Below are 14947 nucleotides of genomic sequence, written 5' to 3'. Positions count from 1 at the left end.
TTATTTTTGAAGAGAGGACGTCCAAATTTACCAAAGCATCTAGCAAACTAAAGATACAATAGATTTATAAAATCCATTCTCGTACCTCGAGTCTTCGTCCCTTCTGCGCAGGCTTGAGGATGTATAAAATCATATTACCACACGCCGCAGGAATATAAATAAGAAGAAGTATCGAACACGTTTAACTTCAATATACTTAGCGTAATGTCTGTAAAACTGCAGCTTTTAAAAGCATTGAGCTTTGTTTGATGCAACTTTACACATTTTCGGGTTTTTATTTGTCTGGATTTCCGTCGTGAAGCGAGGTCAAGTGAGATAACAACAATGACGTCAGGAAATATTACAGCCAAGCCACGCTATCACTTTCTTAGACTGTCCACAGCCTCTCGATTTTTCAGCGCAAAAAAAGCGGGGGGAGGGGGCGGGAATCGAGCCAAAGAAATTTTTTTCGCTCCCCGTCCCAACCCCCATGCTTCTTCCGTTTTGCGCTGGCGTCCAGTTCTCTTGCCGTTCTCACCGCGCGCTCATCGATCGAAAAAAAAAACACGAAAAAATAGAGGGCTGTGGACAGTCTATGAAAAGGAAGTGTTTTCATTAGCCGTGGCGTGACAGGTTTATTTTTTTATCGAGACTGTTCGCAGTCGCTCTATTTTTCAACGCAAAAGAACGCGAGAGAATTAGCGGCAAAGGAAGACAAAGTGAGCGCGAGGGGCCCGTTTTGCGCTGCTGTCCAGTTCTCTAGCGACTCTCTCCCCGCGCTCAGTGGAGAAAGAAAAAAACAAGAAATAGAAAAAAAGGTCTGGGATTCCCTTCGAAAAAATTACTCGGGCGAGACAAAGGGTAAGCTTTAAAAATCGGCGGGATGAAAGTTTTGCTTCGTTGCGGTGATTTTGCGCGCGGTTTACTTTGTCTCGCCCAGACTAACTGCCCCGGGCTTAACGAGGATCAATAAGGGCCCGATAAGAGAAATTTATATAAAACGGGAAAGATGGAAAGGAATGAAAGAGGGAAGGAGGGCTAAGATGGACCGCGGTCAAAAGACATAAATATGCAAAAAAATGAAAAGTACTTCAAAGATAATTTTTAATTTTTCACAGTTCAAAGTTCGATACATTACCGGTATCCTGAAGATTTACTAAGTTTATTGGAGCTTTACTAAAAAAAGTTTTACGGGATTGAAAATAGCGATATGCGGACTTGTCGGTGTCGTTTGTCAACGCACTTTAGTTCTTAGAGCAGTTTTCACTTGAGTGTCGAAAGTAATTCGCATTTGCATTGGTTTTGCATTGCTACGCTTAGTGATTGGTTTAAAACTCTCGCGCCACTTTCTTAGCCAATCAGAAGTAAAACCAAAACCAATCGTGACTCACTCGCGCACGTTTTCCCGCGCTTCGTGTCGGCTACATGTATTTACTTCAAGTTTTGATTGGTTCACTAGATTGTCTGTGTCGTTTGTGATTGGCCCGAGTGATTACTTTGGTTTCGGTTTTACGACACTCAATTGAAAACTGCTCTATGCAAAACATTTTAAACACTTGTTTTCCTGAGGAAAATGGAATGGCAATTATTTTGTCTAATCCTTGCTCGCACTAACGCTTCAATGTGTCCAATTTGGACGGGAACAGCCAAAATAGAAGAAAGACAAGAAAGAAAAGCTGCCTGAGAGGTTTGACCGCGGTGCAGGGTTATAGGGAGGGCGCCTTATATTTCCTTCTCCCCAGTCTTCCCACGGTCATTTTTCTGCGCATACCTTGAGCGACAGAGCATGATACGGTTATTGTTTTCCTTGTGAAATCGGCATCTGATATCGAGGCCTAATTCGTAACAAAAAGTAAGATATGAAATGAATTGAGAACAGCAAGCCTGGCTTGAACGGGAATCGAACCCATGACCTCTGCGATACCAGTGCAACGCTCTAACTTGGCAACTGAGCTATCAAGCCAACTGGGAGCTGGTCACTTGTGATGGTGAGAACTCACAAGTGACCAGCTCCCAGTTGGCTTGATAGCTCAGTTGGTTAGAGCGCTGCACTGGTATCGCAGAGGTCATGGGTTCGATTCCCGTTCAAGCCTGAATTTTTTTCAGGCTTGCTTTTCTCAACTGCTTAAGTTGAGTGCAATACTTGATCTTTCATTTGCTTAAAAAGTAACTTGTTTGTCGTTGGCTACGGCAGCAACCCTGATCGCTTTTCCTTTTTTTGTCATGTTTGTTGGCGCAAAAGCTAGCTATTTTGACAGAAATTTAAAATATCTCACCCCCACCTCCACCCCGCCTCCCTCCTCGTTGATTGACTTTCTCGGTCAATTGGTCACAAAACGGATTACATTTTTCCATGTTTTTTTTTCAACATTATCTTGTTCAGTGTTGCAAAGTTTTCTTGAATTGCGATCAGGCGCTCTTTTTTCCCAGCGCGAAAAGTCGGCGCAAGTGCTAGGCCGGGAACGAAAAGAAAGCGTTCCGTTTGTTCTCTCTAAGCGGCAAACGCTTACGAACAAAAATAAAAGCGGTCTGATCGCAAGTAAAAGTTTTTTCGCGCTACAAGCTGAAAAAAGAAAAACTTGGCGGTAAACTAATTTTCAAACGTAACAATCTGCAGTTTTTAAAATTATTATAATTGCATTGTTTCATCAAATGTTATTATCCATATTTGGAACATTTAGTCAGGCGGGAAGATAACAGCTTGTGATTGGCTTCTGCTCAGAAGCTTGTTTCTGATTGGCTGGTTCACTTTCAAATTGACATGCTCAATTTTGGCGCTCTTCAGTTGTCTTTTGTTTGCACATCACAAATTTTCAAAGAGTCGAGATGGTAAGTCGAAGGGATTTTGCATCCGTTTCCATCCGCTTTTTGTGAAATGTTTTCGGTCTATTTTATGTCGAAGAACGTGCATCCTTAAAATTCACCACAGTTGTAGAAGCCACAAGTGTGATAATTGACCACAAATGTAATAACGCCCTCAAGTGTAATAAGGGTTTGACTGAGTAAACTATTAAGTGACAGGTATCCAGGCTGAAAATAACAATTCTACATGATTGAGGTACACAAGAAACTCTATTTTTATATAGAAGTGCTCAATTCGTATAGTGTGATCGTCCGGGTTAGAGTAGTTTTGAGAAGAACTGTTGTTGAATTGGTGACTGACGTTTTAACAACCTGAGCGGAAGTCATCTTCAGAGTGTTGTTGTCAGTCAATGATGTTATAAGTCTGGTCCGTTGAAGTTGATTGCTCAGTTTAGCCGTGATGTTATTGGCTGTGAGACTCGTGTAGAGTTTGTCAACAGTATTTGGTCAGTTTTGATCCATCTATTGTTAGTCAAACAAATCGTTCTGTTCCGTCTATTGTTAGTCAAATTAGGTCGTTCTGTCGTTTGTCGGTTCTAGCCTGTTTACGTCATGAATAAGTCGTTTGTAAGGTGCCGGTAGTTGTTGACATCTGTTAATAGGCGTCTGTTTTAAGTTTGTGTACCAGCTTTCCAGAGTCAGTCGTTGAAAATAGTTAGTATTGTAGGTTAAGCATTCAGCAGAGTCCTAGTCGATTTTGTGGTAAGTACGTCGATGGTTTTCAGAAATGTGATTGTTGACATCACCATCTCTCGTTCGTTTGTGTTCAGTCAGTCTCGTGTTGAGGTTTCTACTGGTCTCTTCGATGTAGGAGATTGAAGTGAGTTTGGGACTCAAGTGGCCACTTTTTATATTCTCACTTGTGAGGATATCGATTACGTCATTACCCCCTTTCCAAAGTTAGTAGTACAAGGCTGCCAAACGCGAGTTGCTAAATGGCCAGCGATAGATTACGTACATTACTGAAGCTGGTAGAAAACTTCAAATGACTTGAAATTGTTCAAGGCTTCATAAAGTGTGTGCTTTCTAATCAGTTTCTGTCTGTAAAATAAAAAGGAAATTACACGGCCGATTGAAGATATGAATTATATTTATTCGTGTTAAAAACAAAATATCACCCACGCTATCATCTGTATTTTTTTTACCACTCAAGTTTTAAATTCATATCATCGCATCACTGTCTGATAAGTTGTTATTGCATTTGTGGTCAAACCCTTATTACACTCGAAAGCGTTATTACATTTGTTGTCAAACCCATATTACATTTGAGGGCGTTGTTACATTTGTGGTTAATTATTTCATTTGTGGCTTCTACACAGTGTTTAAATTTCCAAGGCTGAAATGATCACGCGCAGTGATAACCCCAGTCACACACCTTTGTTACAGACCTCAGGTAACTGCCTGATTGGCTGGACAAACATTCCGATCTAAAGTCTGGGCCAGTGTCCAGTGTCTGGGAAACACAGTACAGTCCCTGAACTCTCTCTTCCGCGCGTCCTTTATAGGGGTTGAACCCATGGCGCGAGAAGAGAGAGTCCAGGATAACTCGTATGCGCATGCGCCAGTTCTTCCGCAGAGAAATAGGGGAAAACTTTCTAACGCTCAAAACACAAATCGCTATGGATCTTTTTAGCCTCGTTTGTTTGTTGTCCCATTTCCGAGAACGTGGTGTTACCCTCTATCTCTTTCAAATTGAAACAAATTCACGTGGAAATGAATGAATATTCAAATTTCCAGATAGACAAAGGAACAATTTTCTGGAGAACATCACATGATTTGAAATTAGTAATTTACATACGTAGCTAAAGAGGTCTATTCCTGGTATTTTGTACCTGTATATTAAATTGGCTTTGGCTGCAATTTAGCACAAGTTTTTTCTTGCATTTATTCGCGCGCTTGGTCGCGTTGTTAGTTTCGTCATTTGAGCGAGCAATTTTTGAGTTATTTTTTCAAAATAGCTCTTTATTCGGCGCGATGTTCCGTGACTCAGTCAGTGGGTCAGTCAGTCAGTGGGTCAGTGAAGTATGTTTGTTTGTCACACCAATCAGATTTCAGGTACTATCAGAACCAATCAAATTGCAGTTTATAAAGGCGAAGTAATCTGACGAAGTTATGTGTCGCAGCGTGTCGCAGTTCGTTTTCGTTGAAAGATTAATTGGTGAGTTGTGAATTATCATGGATTTGAAACGTATTCGTAGTTTGCGAATCAAATTGTGAGCTTCGATACAAAGTTCCCAACTTCGGCCCGAATTTATTAAACCCTTCTGTAGTTATGTTATCAAAAAGGGCTTTGCTACGCTAAACTGTTGGAAACAAATGTCATAAAAATGAAAAACTTTTATGTTCAGCGAGCCGTAAACATGTTGTCTCGAACAAATTAGTCTTCCCTGTCGCGTCGCGTCGGCTTCGATTAAAATCAATTTTACATATGGGTAAACCATCCAGTTTCATCCGGTTTACAAACGCAGAAGACTTGAAATTGAAGACAGTAAAGATTATGCCTCACAGAAATCGTTAAATATGTGTTTTTATACAAAAAAGTTAAAATTTGACCAAATTTCTACATGCATGATATTTATTTATCGGCAAATCACTTGCGTGATCGCTGATGCGAAACGTTGTCTTGCACTTCAAGCTACTTTCCTTGACAAGTTCTAAAATCTTCGAGTTCAGAAATCGCCATAACTTTCGAGCAACATGTCTTGTTTCTCCTCAGCTACCAAACTTGGAAAGTTCAGTCGGGCCGAAGTCGGGAAATTTGTATCGATGTTTGCAATTCGATTCGCAAACTCGCACCGTAATTGGCAACTTCATAACAAAGTTTCCAATTTCCCAACAAACTTTGCAAAGCGGGCGGCCAAAGTAAAACATTTCGTTCAAACATTGAACCGGTACAAGTAACTTTACTGTTAAAAGCAACTACGATCGATAGCAAAAACAGAATAAGAGCGTGCCATTTCGTGACAACTTGATAACTCAATTAGTTCTTGTTTGTTGAATAGAATTTACGTTGTGAATGAACGAAAATCTTTGTTGAACAGTTTTGACAGGAAACAAATACTCCAGGTGTACTGCGCTTTAAAGAACTTTTCCGAAGAGAGTGGTTTTTTTATTTGATTCGTTTATTACTTCGTTTATTATAGTACTTTTCGTTCAATGTCTATATGGAGACGTGGCTTTTCGAGAAAAACAAGGGTATCGTGTTAAGTTCGTTTTAAAAAAAGCAAAGGTATCATGTTACAAAAGTGAGAAAATCAACGGTATCATGTTACAGTGTTTGGCAAAAAGCCAAAAGTATTCCGTAACAAACAAAAGTAACCCGTTACGGTTGCTACAAAGCTAGCAACAAAACAACCGCTTTACACAGAATAAGAACGTGCCATTTTGTGACATTTTGACAATTGAATTAGTTTTGTTTTTTAATTAAATGATGAAAATTTCCGTATTAAATAAAACAGTTCTGATGTATCAAAATGCATGTAAAAATTATTTTGTTTGCAAGCAAACTTTGTGCAAAAAAGTGACTCCGTGGGGCGCCAAAAAAAAAAATAGCTCAACCCATGGCATAAACCATCACAACAGGACAATCACCCAGTTTCACCCCAAGCGACATCATAAATTGAAAAAATAACTCCTGCACGCTTAGCGTGCCTATGTTTAACCTAGCGCACGCGTCCCAAGCAGGTAGCGCCACATTCCTCGTTTCTGGTTGGTTCGTTCTGAGTATGCGTAAGCAAGTCTCAGCGCCTTAAGGTTCAACCCCTATAAAGGGCGCGCGGAAGAGAGAGTTCAGGGACTGGACTAGGTTGAATATGGCGTTGAGCACAAGCCAACAGATGGGTTTTAACAGGCTGAGTGCAGTGGAAACATACAAAGTGGCAACAAGATTGGCTTCTGGGCACCCTTATACTAATACTAATACTAATACACTTAATTGACCACTATCGCAATGGGGTTTTTCAGGGCCAATGTGAAACAAATATTGTAAATGAACATAAGATGGTTAAAAATCCCAACTGGCAGGAGGCAGACCAGTTGGCTATTTACAAACGCAGCCGAGGAGTTGAACTCGGGGCTACCGAGAACAACACCAGCTAGTGGTCAGAACGGGACTTGAACCCGCGACCTCCGGATTACAAGTCCGACGCTCTAACCACTCGGCCACGCTGCCTCCTTCATCCTTAGGCAGTTCAGGCCTCTGTCGTCGGTGGAGGGGGTTGGGGTACTCAAAGATATTTTATACAAACGCCTCGGTTCGATGTCCACACCCTTACTCTCCTATTAGACTACTGGTAGTCTGTCTTTTCTCTTAGGTACGAGGAGCGTTCGGTTATATCAGGAACGCGAGCGAACTGATTGAACTGCATCTATTTTCTAAACATTTCACTCAAAATAAAAAGTATAAAACACATTTAATTCTTCTTTTTTCTACCGTATATAAACGTTTTATACTTGGTAAAAATAGCACCGAGTTATTATAAAAAAGACTTTTTTACACTTGTTCATATAGTGTAATCGTCCGGGTAAGACTTTCAGTAAAGAGCTGTTGTCGGACGATCACACTGTACGAACTTCTGATACTCCTGGGTTCAAACCATTTTCTATGTTATTTACACTACAGCCACACAAGACGATGTTCCTCGACAAACCCTAATGGCTCTATTCCATAGTCGAAATCGACTGATGGATGCCAACAACTTGTGATATTTGATACGGCAAGAACAAAAAAGTTGGATTACAATACCGCGTGTTTTTATGTCGGCTACCTGAATTATGTTTTAAATAGGAACCTCTCTATACTCTATTTTCAGGCCACTGGGCGAAAAATCGGCTTTTGTCTACATTTGATTTTTATCAAACGTGAGTTCAAATTCAGACAGAGCTAAACACGCCATCAACAATGTACGATACTTTCGTGTAAGTAATACTGAGACTTTCACATGCAGGCCTTAGCTTGTTTATTATTAAAGTTACTTGTGTCATTTCTGATGATCGTAATTCAGCTCATGAAGTTTAAGGCGCTCCTGTTAATGCGAAAAAACAAAACAAAAAGCAAACACATGTACAAACCGAATGCCAGTTTCTACTGTCTAAGAAAAAAACGTGCTCTAACTGCGCCTGCGTCGAAAACGAGTTTACATCAGCCATGCATTAACATGATAGTGAGATCAGTCAAACGTGTTCGTTATTACGGGGATCGTTATACTGAGGCGCTGTTTGTATAAAATTTATGTACTGTTAGTAAAATTGGCCGGAAAAGGTAAAGAATCCGATCCAAACAACGCGTCGGTCAAATAATTAAAACGCAAATACTAGCATGTTTCCATGTTTATGTGAATCAGCTAAAAACACTGAGAAAAACTGGATACTAGATTTCTGCTTGAAAGATGGGAGCCTAGTTACGAGTTAAAGTTTTAAAGATGGCGTCGGTATTATGTTGTCGTCCTTTTGTGCTTTCCCACTCTTTTCTAAGGCTAAAAAGTAAGTAAAAAAAATTAATACTTCAACAAACAAGAAGCATAACAAAAAAGTTATCGTACTCTTCGCATCGGTAGTGTTTAGTTGGCGTTCGTAGCCTTCGCGTCGGTATTGTGTTCGTCGGCATTCGTAGCCTTTGACGGTGTGCCGGCCAACGCGTCGGTACCATCGGTCGACGCGTCGGTATTGTGTCGGCCGACGCGTTGTTTGTGTGTTGGCCGACACGTCGGTAGTGTGTCGGTGGTGTGTTGGCCGACACATTGGCCGACACGTTGACGGACGCGTTGTTTGGATCGGATTCTTAACCTTTTCCAATTGGCCGGCCATAAGGATATCGTTCGTTAAGGCGGTGCCAAACGAGGATACATTGTTGCGGACACATTGTGGCTGATTATGTTTTCTTGGGCGAGCAAATGGGGGAAACATTGTTTCGTATACAACATGTTTACGAAAGAAATCAGAAACATTTTTTGTGTCTCGGATACAAATTTTGTGTCCGCGACAAATGTTGCTCGTGCAGGCAAGCAGGAAAACATTTGTGTCCGCAACATTGCCACCACCTTTATAACGAGAACTTGGTGTATAAGGGTGCTTGTTATATTGGCATTATTGCTAATTATTGCTAATTGCGCCTCACGTCTAAAGGTGTCTTAATTATGACATCAGTGGTCTCTGACTTTGTACAACATCATGCCCGACTTCCGTCATTGGGAATAAAGTACCAAATCAGTTGTTTCAGCTGTAAAGAACAAAGAAAAGTAAGAAATTAGCCTTACGACTGTTCTCTTTTTATATACTGTTTATTTAACTTCCTCCATCTTTGCAGTTTGCGCATGGGCTAATCGAATCCTTGAACGATTGTTGGGGGAGATTTACACAAAAAAGTTTAAAAACCAGCCAGTGTTTGTGTTGGACCACGCGTAAAATAGGCCCTATTTAACAAATTTTCGAACCTGATTGATCATTACGATCAGCAGGCCCGATTTTAGAACAAATCAGAGGACAGTTTACAGTTCACAAGTGACTTTAGAGAGTTCAAGAGGAACATTCAGCACATTACCTTCGTTTTGACGTTTTCTTTGTTGATATATACATTTTATCCTTGTTATATATTAATTAATTTTGTAAATACTATTTTTTATTGCGTAACGTATTTTTCTATTACATTTTAATCTATTTTGTTATATAATATCATGCACTGCTTATAGGCTGACTTTTTCTAGTGACGGAGTTGGAGTCGGAGTAGTAGGCAGAGTCGTGAGAGCAATTACGACCAGTGAAAATCAAAAGTCGGAGTCGTAAGCGGAGTCATAACCCTTACGGAATTAGAGTCGTAAGAATTAGAACGTTCAAATTTTCTTACGATTCTTACTTATGACTCCGTTGCTTATATATTATGATCCAGTGAAAGCTAAATCGTCGGAGTTGAAAGCAGAAGCCAACTAAACCAGTCACAATGCTAGCTCTCGTGCCCTCGTTACTTCCTTTCTGCTTGAAACTCCGACAATCTAGTCAGTTTTCACTTTATCATAAAGCTATGAAGTCAAAAGCGGAATCAGAAACTCGCTTACGACTCCATCGGTTTGATTTTTTCTGGTTCTTAACGCTATGCTGTTCTGATTCTGACTCCGACTCTGTCGTTTTTTTGCGAATATCACCCTTTTTGGACTGTTGAACCGATAAAAAACTAAGGCTTAGTTTTTTTTTGATCAACTCAGTTAAAGATAAACTCAGCTGTTATGTTTTCGTTTTCTAAGACGTGTAAAAAATGGTTATACTTATGGTTAACAGATTTTGTTCAAGTTCGTGTCGCCCAATTTTGTCTGTCAATCAAACTCCCGCTCAGCGTGGTTATCCTATTTTTTTCGTTTACACGTATTATTACAGTCATTACAGACCGAATTGGACTCCACTCAGTCCTATTGCCATAATTTGTCAACGGAAATGATTCACGTTCCAAGACAATACAGTTGAATCTCGATAACTCGGACCCTCATTAACTCGAACCTCCCCCTAACTTGAACCTATTCCGATTCCTCTCCAGGTTTTTTTTCTTACTAATTTTACCCTCGATAACTCGAACTCCCAATATCTCGAACCTTTGTCGATTTCACTTGAAGGTTCAAGTTATCGGGATTCAACTGTAATTAAATAGGTGGCGGTAAGCTGCAGGTACCACCACCCACTCTACGTGTGCCTTTTATTTTTTTCTTGTCCTCACCTGCAGTTGAATTCGATCGTAGGTGAGTCCTGAGAAGGGTTAGCTGGTCCTGAGACCCAATCGTTGTTCCCGGTGTTACATCTGTTTACACCTTGTTGTCGATTATTTCTCGGAGAAGTGTAGACATTATCGATGTCGAAACCACCACGAGCCGGAAGTGGAATGCAGAACCAGTTTTCCGAACCAGCAGAATGGCGTTTTCGTCGAGAGGAGCAACTGGCGCCGTTGTTATCAATGTCGTCTTGTTTCTGCAGATGATGCCTCTGAAAGTCGCAACTCCCAGTTAAATGGGTAACTAACACGTGTGTCCATTCGGGAACCTGTGTCTGTGTATTCGGCTGATATACATTTCCCGGACATCGAATCTCAAGGCAAGCAACGTATTTATCGTCCACACCTGGATCAGCTGTGGCTGAGATGGCCATTGCAGCAGAATCACCAAACTTGTTCGCGTCATCTTTCGTGTTTGCTCTGTAGCTGGAAGCTAGAAAAATAGATCCCTTGCCATGTGCTAATATTTTGATGAAACAATTAAAAATACCAGGTGCAGGGTACCAGCTGAGTGGATCTCTAAAATTTAGCGGCGGACTGGGGCGTGCACTTATCAAGTCAAGACTCGCAGAAACAGATGATGTAAATTCAAATTGTCGGTGTCCCACAACTAACTGTGGGGCACGACAATTTTGAACGTCGTCATTGTCATGGGAATACACTGGACCATTACTATCAGCGTTAACGTTAAACCTGAACGATCGCACTGAGGGCGACGAACCAACACTTGTTAGTTGAGTTTGAATAATACTGGCCGACACAGAGGCAGGAAAACCATCTGGATCTGATGGATCTAAGAATCGTGCATCGCTGCCCTCCGCTTGCATGAAACACTGTCTATTGATCCATACAGATATACAGGTAACTGTGCTGTCGTCAACAGCCCCTTCCAAATACCCAGCATATGTCGTGACGCCCTCATTAGGCTCCTCACAGAGGATTCTAACGGTGGAGCCCGCTGGAGCGGACACTCGAACTGCACCAAAATTTTCTGTTACGTCGATATTTAGTGTCCCTTGCCTCTGTACAACTGGTGTAATCTCAGTCAACAAAAAGCGAGTAGGGCTTCGTCTGCTTCTGTTGCTTTGTGTTGTGTCCAACCACAGATTTCCAGCCTCCATCCATCTTCCCGTCTTTTCGTCCAACCACCACAGTTTTGTTGTGGTGTTGCCATTGCTGTCAACCGAAATGTTAAGCTTCTCAGGATCTATAAACATTTTGATGGGCTTTGACGTAGACAGCTTCTTCCCCCTGACATCCTCAAACCCGATATTAAGCATTCCATAAGTGACTAGCAATTGTTCTTCTCCATCCTCGTCAACGGTTGAAAAGTCCGCCGGAGCTGTCAAAACATCTGACACGTTACGCGGGTCCATTACGCTCAGTCGAAGGTTTGCTTGTCCAGAATAAATTGTCCCGTCTTCTTTCAACAGTGCATCTTCCGGTATTTCAATTTCCGCGAAAGCTGAGTCAGCAGGATTTTCGCCTAGTGGAACTTTAAACGGCTCAGACGAGTTAAATGGTTTTGGTGCTGGTTTGACTCTTAAAACAACTTTGGAAAACAAAGCTTGCCCTTTGACGATACGAAATACTTTTGTAAAATCTGCATATTCAAAGAAATACGTGTCCTTAAAAACTACAGACAATCGTTGTTTATCATTGGGTACTTCAAACTTGAAAGCTCCCTTGTCATCTGAGTAGTAGTAGTTGTCTCCAGCCTTAATTTCGCAGTAGGCAATCGGTTTTTCAACTGCCCCTTTTAAGCCGACGACTATCCCAGTGATATATGATTTGGGTATCTTGCACGCTTGGCAACCACAACGAGATACTTTAGAGATTTTAAATGTCACAGAGCCACCGCAACTTATAGTGGCATCCTCTACCTCCTCTACCCCACAGCAAAACCTCTCGTCCTGACACGCAGTATTTGAAAGGGCAGAGTCATTTCGTAGACAAGGTGTTGGTAGACATTGCCCGATGTCAACTACATCATTTGTTGTGCCATGTATAACACATCCCGACGGGAGTGTAGCGTTCTTGGTGATGGGAGTCGGGTTACATGAAACCTCGTCGCTTTCATCTGCATTTGAGCGAGAAGATCGAAGAAGAATTATTTCAAGCACTTATTATAAACTGGATTGCCTAAATAGGACGATTTTCACTTGAGTGCCAAAAGTACTTTGTGTTCGCATTGGTTGTACTTTACTACGCTTAGTGATTATTAAAAAAACTCGCACCACTTTCCCACACAATCAGATATAAAACCAAATAAAGCCAACAATGACTCATTCGCACATGTTTTACCGCACTTCGTGTCGGCTACCTGTGTTTACTTCAAGTTTTGATTGGTTCACTGGATTGCCTGTACAGTTTGTAATTGGCCGGAGTGATTACTTTGGTTTTCCGACTGCATCGAAAATCATTCTAAAAGTTATATCTGATAGGTTGTAGCAGACCAATTAATTGTTCAAAATTGCAAAAATTGCCGGGTGCAGCTTCACTACAATCAACACGTTTCCAGTCTGCTTCTTAGTTGCTCTCTCGTGAATGGATTTACGGTGGCAATATTATTTAATGGAAAGGTTTTTTTCCCGAAACAGCTGGGGATGAGTTGTTATTATGAGCATAGGGGCAGTTTTTTTTTTCCACTCACGACTGCATCAAACGTGGAAATAACTAAAACGTCCGATTTGTTGACGCTTAATCCCTAATTATTGCCTTATTTCCTAAGGAATGTCTGCTATATAAGGTATGTATTGGACGGGGGAGGGGGCGGCTACAAACGCCATCTAGAAGAAACGATGTTGGCCATTGTTTGTTAATTATTAGTTCACCCCATCCATGCCCATATAATTACTGCCAAAGTAAAAATTTTATACTCACTAAACACTTGTAAATTAGCAACATCGGAAAATTCTGACCCAAAGTCGTTCACCACTCGGCATCGATATCTTCCCATAAGGCCGCTCACATCATTAATTTCAAGCGTCTTGTTGTAATGGTAAACGTCTTTATCGATGATGTTGTTGTCTTTAAACCTAAAGAGGTGGATGGATATCAAGATCTTGGAAAAAAATTGTTCATCGGCTCATAGTTAGCCTGCGAGCAGGCTCAACTTCGGTCACTTCCCAAATGTGAGCCCGCTTGCAGGCTAGCTCATAGTGAGTGTGAACTGCAGTTGGAAAAGCTTATTTAGTACTTAGACGGCTGGCTAATATAACTGACACAACGCACGCTGGCTTATTGTCGAAATCAAAAGCCCTTCTCATATACTCTTGAAAAAGGCATTGCTGGTTACATGTTCTTCATCCAGATACAGCTATTCGAGAAAGGTTTTCGGAAAAAAAACACACAAGCGCACGCAGCTGACTTGTTTCTTTAAAAAAAAAAACATATTAAGTAATTACTACGTGTCAGCGACTCTTAGTAGTGACAATTTTGGTGCTATCAGTTCGATACCAGTACCTGATGTCAAACATAAACCAATGTCACAAGTTTGCTGCTGGCAATAATTATGTAACGCAAAACGTTCAAAGTACAGTTTTGTAGGCCTGACATTGTGCATACTCCCTCTTTTTTTATGCCCAACAAAGTTGTCAGATAAAGCTCTTGTTATGAGCACAGGGTATGATATACTAGTTTGTTATAGAGCTTAAAGCCTTACCACTCGAATTTCGGGGAAGGATTGCCTTCTCCGTCACAGCAAAAGGTTACACCATGGCCAGAAATTCTCATCTTACTCATAGGTTGGACAGTTATGGATGGCGGAACTGTAATAACAGATGGTTAGATTAAGTACTCGTTTACTACCTCCACTCCCGCAAGTGAGCTCCCGCGTTTAAGGCTAGAATGTTCTTCTGAAAACATGAATTAACCCCCGAAAGATGACGATAAAGGCGCGACCCAAGTTTAATACGATCACTGAAAAAAACTATTCTAAAGTAGACTAACAAGTAAGAACTATAGTAAAGACGTTAATTGTCATCAATTGTTGGCACAAAATTTGTGTCCGAGACGCAAAAACTGTTCCTGATGTTTTGAGAAACATTTTGTGTCCGCAACAAATGTTTCCCGGTTTGCGTAAAATGGAAACAAAACATTTGTTTTGTGTCCCGCTCGCTTAATCACGCGAGAACATCACGAACAACAATGTATCTGCAACAATGTGCCACGGCCTTTAGCTACATTTAATTTATTGATTGGTGGTGTTTAATAACGGCTTTATTCACACTACCAACTTTCTTGAGTCCTGAAATAACACCTTCCCTCAGTAACAGTTGGACAGGCCGATTAATTTGTTCTTTAGCATACTAAGCACCTGCATTTTCCAGTGTAGCTTTTACATTTGCAGTAGTT

At 40.9% G+C, this 14947-nt stretch overlaps 1 non-coding gene and 1 pseudogene across 2 annotated transcripts in view; one reads left to right on the top strand and one right to left on the bottom strand.

The window, feature by feature from the left end:
- Window positions 1-1998: 1998 nt before the first annotated feature.
- Trnat-ggu (transfer RNA threonine (anticodon GGU)) lies at window positions 1999-2072 on the top strand. The gene has a single exon. It is a non-coding gene; the product is annotated as a tRNA-Thr (tRNA).
- Window positions 2073-7252: 5180 nt separating this feature from the next.
- The window catches only part of LOC144666473 (cartilage intermediate layer protein 1-like), a 15493-nt pseudogene continuing 7798 nt past the window's right edge, over window positions 7253-14947 (bottom strand). Inside the window, exons 5-9 of the transcript XR_013573190.1 lie at window positions 14910-14947; window positions 14256-14361; window positions 13475-13629; window positions 10541-12671; window positions 7253-9058 (exon numbers count right to left, since the gene is read on the bottom strand). The exon at window positions 14910-14947 is cut by the window's right edge and continues 277 nt beyond it. The product of XR_013573190.1 is annotated as a cartilage intermediate layer protein 1-like (transcript). The remainder of the gene's footprint in view (window positions 9059-10540; window positions 12672-13474; window positions 13630-14255; window positions 14362-14909) is intronic.

This window comes from Oculina patagonica, chromosome 9 (genome assembly GCF_052425735.1).
Source record: "Oculina patagonica isolate OP01 chromosome 9, crgOcupat, whole genome shotgun sequence".
NCBI lineage: Eukaryota > Metazoa > Cnidaria > Anthozoa > Scleractinia > Oculinidae > Oculina > Oculina patagonica.
This window is presented reverse-complemented; position numbering and strand designations above follow the sequence as displayed.